Here is a 7,779-nt window from a genome sequence, read left to right on the forward strand (position 1 = left end):
TTGGAGAGGGAATGACAATGCTACTAATAAGAACAACAGGACCATCCTAGGCAAAACAGGACATGTTACTATGTTATTAAATACCCTGAATGATTCTTCTTTTTTTATTCTTGACATAATTATTTATGAACACAGTTTGTCAACTTTTTTCTCATTCCTTTTAAGCTTTTTGAGGCCTTAGGTGTGGTAATTAATAGCTTATCTAGATGTCCCAGAAGACTAGAAAGGGAAAATTGATAGTATTAATATAGAAATTTGAAACAACAACATTGCTCCATTAAGAACAAAGACTTTGTCTGCAGCAACATGGATGGACCTAGAGAATGCCATTCTAAATGAAGCCAGAAAAGAGAAAGAAAACTACCATTTGATATCACTCATATGTGGAATATAAAAAAAAAAGGAAAAGAAAAAGGACACTATGAACTCATCTACAAAACAGAAACAGACTCGTAGACATAGTAAAGAATCTTATGGTTACCAGGGGAAAAGGGGTAGAAGGGATAAACTTGAGAGTTTGAGAGTTGCAAATGTTAGCCACTATATATAAGAATAGACTAAAAACAAACAAATTTCTTCTGTATAACACAGGAACTATATTCAGTATCTTGCAATAACCTTTAATAAACAATATGGAAATGAATGTATGTATGTAAATGCACGACTGTGTCATTGTGCTGTACAGCAGAAACTGACACATTGTAACTGACTGTACTTCAATTTTTTTAAGTTAAAAACAAGAGAACAAAGACTTTGACCCCCAAGAATGTTCAAAACCAAGTCCTCAAAAAACATTGATTGTGATAACCAAGAATACTGACAATAATGCAAAAAACAGGGTTAAGACAGAAATCAGAAGGACCTCGTAAAGCCCATAGAGAAAAAGAGGCCACAGCAGAAGGAAGAGGATGGTCCCACTGTAAGACTATGAAATCATTCCCAAAGGAAAAAAATACAACCACTTCTTTGCATGATTTTCAAAGAATAAATGAGCCTGCTTAAAACTAAAATGTTCTTAGAAGACCGTTAGTTCTCAAGAGTGTGTAAGCGTAAGAATCTTCTTGCTCACGAATTGTACTCCCCATTACAGCTTAGCCACTAATCAACCGAAAGGTAGCAGATTATGCAGTGTTACTGGAGAGAATCATTTTTGTACCAATTTCTGTTATTAATTTCTCAGGTGTTTTTATATTCAGTGAGAAATGATAAATGAAAGAAAAATTTATAGAATTGCTTCGTAGTGGTCTAACAGGTTCAGCCTACAAAATTGAAGTTGGGAAGTAGATGAAATTGTGTACAGTTTTTTCTTATCTGGCTAATGTACACTGTTAGGATTCAAGCGGAAGAAGGGAGTCAGAAATCTTCGAGAGCAGACAGCAGCATTTTAATTCCCTGTGGCACACAACAATTAACCCATTACAGGAGAATGCAGTATTAGAACAGGGTCTGGCTGGTGAAGCGTTAAGCCCTCATGGTTCCTCATCGCCCATGGTGGCCTCCACCCCAATGTGGCTCCTAACATGACCTGCCAACCAGGATTAATGCCTGGAGGGGCCCTCCTCCACATTCTCTCCTGCCTCAACAGCCCCAGCCCTCTCACCCTCCGCACTGAGACTGGTCAAGCACAACCTTCTAAAAAAATAATGGTTCAATTGATCTTAATAGTCAGTAGGCTATCTTCTGCAGGTCCTCTAAATTATTGTTGTGCTGAACTTTTTTTCACGCCTGACCTTTAGCAGCCTCACTCCACATTGATTTTCACCATTTCTGATGTGCTTGGAATAAGAGTGAGTCCAGCAGGAGCAAACGTCCGTCCACCAGAGAAGCTTTTCAAATGTCTATTTATGGCTCACCTGTGCAGGGGCGAGATTTGAATCTGATTACAAAGAATCAGGAAAATCCCTTCATGTTTCCCACTTCTCCAGGTAAATACAGACACCGCTCCGGGGAAACCTCCCACAGGCCTTATCTGTTCTCACAGACTTTTATCTTTGTTGATCCTAGGCTCAGTTACACCAGAATATTTTACTTTCAGAGACATCGCCTATCAATTCCTTTAAGCATGAGAAGCATTTATAAAGTGAGCACCTGAGCTGTGCCCCAAGGCAATATTAAACATTCCCTTTCCTACTAAATGATTTTCTGTCAGCTCGTGTGTTTGGCACCCTTGGGAAAGGCAGAGATTCACTTATAAAGAATTATGCTGCACAGTCATAAATCTAATCCACCAAATCAATAGCATTCAGATTTTTTTTCAAGATAACCAAGGTGCTATCAATAAGGGGAAAAAAATCTCTATTCTTTATGGTCAGATCATTTCCACAAATCTAATTATTGTGCTATTGAAAAACCACAGCGTCATAATCCCAGCTGGATGTGTTAAAATATTAGCATGTGAAGCCTCAGAAAATGTCAATCAGAAAACTTCCAAGAACGATTCATCACCACTTTCACGAGGTGACGCTGAGAACAGTTTATCTCTATACAGCAGACGTGAAGAAAGAGGCTCAGTGGCTCTAAACCAGCTGCACTGAGGATCAGATAATATGGCGCATTTGCTCCTCTCTGTCATGAACCACAGAGTTTTATACTATCTACTTACTATCCTCCTTCGTTTTGCAGCCTAATGGAGTAATGTCAAACATTTAATTCTCCAAAGGACAAATGAATCATAAATGTTACACGCAGACACAGGTCTCACTGTTTATTGGCACGCTGAGGTGGCAGAGACAGGTCATCTTCATTTAAAACTAGAATTGAATTTCTGACTGATGTGGTTTTTGACTGAGAACTCATGCATTTCTGGGCTGCAAATGAAAAATGGTTTCTGTCACAGGTGGTTGGAATGACCACTTGCAGTGGCCTGTCTTTAAAGGCTGTTTCTTCATCCCCAAGGATTTCTGGGCCAGTTGGGTTCTCAATCTTAGTACCAGCAATTCCGACACGTTATGGTGCATTTGAGTACAACGACAAAGAGTGAGAAAAAAATTGTTTGTCATCTGTCAGAAAAGAAAGTTCTTCTTTCATTTTCTCTGGGCCATAGTTCCATACTGACTCATTTTTCATTTACAGAAGGCCCTTCAGCATTTCTTTTAGGATAGGATTAGTATTGATGAACTCATTTAGTTTTTGCTTGTCTGAGAAGTTCTTTATCTCTCCTGCTCTAAGTGATAATCTTGCTGGGGAAAGTAGCCCTTTTGGCACTTTGAATATAGCATGCCATTCTCTTCTGGCCTGCAAAGTTTCTGCAGAGAAATCAGTTGGAAGCCTTATGGGGGTTCCCTTATATATAACTCTGCTTTCCTCTTACTGCTTTTAGAATTCTCTCTTTATTTTAACTTTTGCCATTTTAATCACGATATACTAAGATCTGTGGTCTCTGCAGCTGCATTTGGAATTTGGGTGAAGGAAATGAATTGTGCCATTAGAAGAGTTTAGGCAGGAGCATGCATTAAAAATTAAACTGAGGGAAATTCTGTGCACCCATCTTTAGGTGAAGAGTGACAGTCATCTGCTAGAGTCATAACTTATGTCCTCTATTTGCAGTCAGATAGCTGTGTTTCCCCCTCACTGAACTGGGGCTAACACTATCATCTATTTCAAAATACATCGTGAGAATTAAATAAGAAAATGTTTTAAAGTGCTTACTTTAAAACAAGAATCCAGCACACTTTGTCATATAAGAAATGGAAGCTGCTATCACTGCTATCAATAAAGGCATTAACCAGCTCAGCTCTCAAGTCTCCAGTTTCTTATTTCTACAACATCTGTTGTTTGTTTCTCAAAATGTTATTTTAAGAGAACGAGTGCCAGCAGCAAGCGCACAGCACTAAGACTGTCCAGAAACTTCCATTTCCATTGCAAATAGAAATTGAAAACTATGGTTTAAGTGCAGTTTTAAAACTTTATTTATTTACTGAAGTTCAAAGAATCTGCCAAATAATGTGACAAAATTATTTTAGAGATAAAGTGAGCTCTAATCAAATTCATATACTTTGGGAGCAAAGATAGAGGTGGAACCTGAGACTAGAGTCTGTGACTCCAAACCCACATTTAACCTAAGCTAAGGGAATTTTTTAGCCTATGTCCAGAGATAAACAGTTTATAGAGAAGATAAAAAAGAAAGTATCCCACATTTCTAACATTACAAAAATTTTAATTGAATTTTGAAAGACAGAAGAGAAAAAAGAGGAGGAGTTTATATGAAACTTGAAAATACAGCTGCAAATGAACAATTCTTCAGAAGTAACAGTTAGAGTTACTGTTAATCAATCTATTCATATCTTCTATTTCTTTTCTACCCAAGTATTCATTAATGAATGAATGGATAAAGAAAGTAAGGTATACATTAAATGTAATGCTAAATAAATAAATAAGCAATAAGGATATATTATACAGTACAGAAAAATACAGTCATTATTTTGTAATAATTTTAAATGAAGTAATATCTATAATAATATTGAGTCACTGTGTTGTATAACTGAAACTAATATAATATTGTAAATCAATTATACATCAATATTAATTAATTAATTCCAAAAAAATTAAAAGTTCAGAACATCCAAGGACTCTGGCACAGTTTCAAAATATGTAATGTATGTTTAATTGGAATACCAGAAGGAGAACAGAGACAGAGCAGAAGAAATGTCCAAAGTAAAAATGGCCAAGTATTTTTCAAAATAAATGGCAGATACCAAAGCACAAATACAGGAAGCTCAGAGAATAAGAAGCAGAATAAATATCAAAGCACTATACCTAGGCATGACTTGGCAGAAAATCCCATTCCGTTCTCTAAAAAGGAGGAGGAGGGGGATCTTGAAAGAAGATAGAATGGGGGAAAAAAACCTTAACTAAAAGAAACATGGATAGGAATTATAAAGGATTTCTCAATACTAGTGTTGAAAGCAAGAAGAGTAAGTAGCTTGAAGAGTAGCTTGAAATATTTAAACTTTTGAAAGAGAAGCTCAAAAGTGAGAGAGAAATAAAGTATTTAGTGGACAAACACTGAACACTGAATAAATTCACTGCCAGCAGATGTGCCCTCAAGAAATGTTAAAATATTTTTTAGGTAGAAGGAAAATTACATAGCTAAGAAACTGGGAACTTGGATAAAAAGGAAGGTATCAGAGAAAGAGTAAATGAAAAAATATAAAGCCTTTTAGTAAATGAAAAAATATAAAGCCTTTTATGTTACTTTTCTTGAATGATATAAAATACAAGTTTTTGTTAAAGTAATAATGTATTGGCTGATACAGCATATGGATAAGCAAAATGGCGGACAGAACGGAGAAGTTGGAAATAGTTTGTTACAAGGTACCTGCATTACGTATTATGTGGTATAGTTTTACTAGAAGGTAGAGATAGTATATTGTAAACTGTATGTTGTCAACTTCAGCCAACTACAAAAAGTGTAAAAATGAAAAGGAATTGACATGGTAGGAGAGTAGACAAAATGAAATCACATGAAATACTCAATTTTTAAAAGAGAAGAAAAAGCATAAACAAAAACAAAGAACAGAAAACTGTTGGAAAATATGGTAGGTGTTAATACAACTACACAATAATTACATTAAATTTTAATCTTATAAATATACCATTAAAGAGAAGTGATTTTCAGGATGGATTAAGGAAAGAAAACCTAATTACATGTTATATAAATGAAACCAAGTTTAAATACAAAGATTTAGATGATTTAAAAGTAAGGGCATGTGGGGGAGGGAAACAGTTCAGTGGCAGAGCACATGCTTAGTGTGCACAAGGTCCTGGGTTCAATCCTCAGTATCTCCATTAGGAAAAATAAAAATTAAAAAATTTCATTTATGTAATCAATCACATCAATAAGCTAAAGTAGAAAAATTATATAAACATCTTTATAGACGCAGAAAAAATTGCACTTATTTATGACAAAAAATTCTAAACAAATTAGAAATAGAGACTTCCTTAATAAATAACACCCACAAAAATTTAACAGCTAATATCATGTGACTCATACTATCAGTAGTGAGAAACTAAAGGCTTTTTCATCAAGATGAGAAACAAGGCAAGGGTATACTCTCCCACCACTCCTATTCAACATTTTACTGGAGGTCCTACGTAGAGCAATAAGAAAAGGAAATAAAAGATAAAAAGACAGAAAAGGAGAAATAAAACAGTTTTGTTTGCAGAAGTAAATCCACAAGAATTGAAAAGAAAGAACGAACTTCTGGAAAAAATATGCAAGGTTGTAGGAAGGATATAATTTAATACACCAAAGTTCATTGCTTTCCAGTAATGAGTAATTGGAATTTGAAGTTCAAAAGCCAATTTGAAGCAGATATTTCAGTATGTTTGCTGTTGTTTTGAAGATAGAGGAAAGGTCTACAAGCCAAGGAAATTTTGGTGTCCTCTGGAAGCTAGAAATATAAGGAAAAGATTCTCTCCTAGAACCTCCGAAAGTAACACAGTCCCCAAACTCATCTTGGATTTCTGACTAAAAAACTTTAAGACAATACATTTGTGTTGTTTTAAGCCACTGAGCTTGTGGTCATTTGTTATAGTAGCAATAAGGAACTAATACATATGCAAAATAATGGATCTTGACACAGACTTTACACTTTTCACAAAGTAAGAATGACTAATAGACCTAAATGGAAACTGGAAAATTATAAAATTTATAGAAGAAAACACAGGAGAAAATCTAGGTGACCTTTGGTTTGATGATGATTTTCTTGATACATATCAAAAAAGTGATAAAATAAACAGTATTAAAATTTCTAAAAACTTTCGCTTTGAGAAATACACTGCTAAAAGAATCAAAAGGTAAGTGTGATATGCTAAATAATGGTCACCCAAATATATCCATATCCTAATCTCCAGATGAGGGATAAATTATGTGAAGATGTTACCTTACATGGCAAAAGGGATTTTGCAGATATAATTAAGAATCTTTAGATGGGGAGATTACCCTAAATTATCAGGGGGTTTCAATGCAAACACAAGGGTTCTTACACAATGAGGGAAGGAGAGTCAGGGTCAGAGAGAGGCAATAAAATGCCATGCTGCTGACTTTGAAGATGGAGGGTGGGACCATGAGCCAACAAATGCATGCAGCCTCTAGAAGCTAGAAAAGGGAAGGAAATGGATTCTCCTTTAAAGCCTCTAGAAGGAATACAGCCTTGACAACACCGTATTTGCAGGAATTCTGATCTCAAGAACAATAAGGGAATAAATTTGTATTCTTTAAGTCACTCAGTTTGTGGTGATTTATTATAGTGGTAATAAAAAACTAAATTCATAAGACACAACTAAAACAAAAATTCTGCCAACACATGTCTGATGAAGAACTTGTATCTAAAATATACAAAGAATTAAAACTCAACAATAAAAAAACAAAAACCTAATTAAAATAATGGGCAAAAGATCTGAATAGACACCTCACCAAAGAAGACAAACACACAGTTTTTTAAAAGGTATATGAAAAGAAACTGAACACATTAGTCATTAGTCAATTGCACATTAAAATAATAAGTTGCCATTATACATCCCAGTAGAATGGCTGACATCCAAAAACCTGACAGTATCAATTACTGGCAAAGAGGCAAAGGAACAAAAACTCTCATTCATTGCCGGTGGGAATGCAAAATGGTAGTAATTTTGGAAGAGACCCTATCAGTTTTTTCACAAAGCTAAATATAGTCTTACCATACAATTCAGAAATCGCACTCCTAGGTCATTACCCAAATGATTAGAAAACATATGTCCAAACAAAAATCTGCATATGGATGTTCATAAGAGCTTTTA

The sequence above is a fragment of the Vicugna pacos genome, chromosome 10 (assembly GCF_048564905.1).
Source record: "Vicugna pacos chromosome 10, VicPac4, whole genome shotgun sequence".
Classification (NCBI taxonomy): domain Eukaryota; kingdom Metazoa; phylum Chordata; class Mammalia; order Artiodactyla; family Camelidae; genus Vicugna; species Vicugna pacos.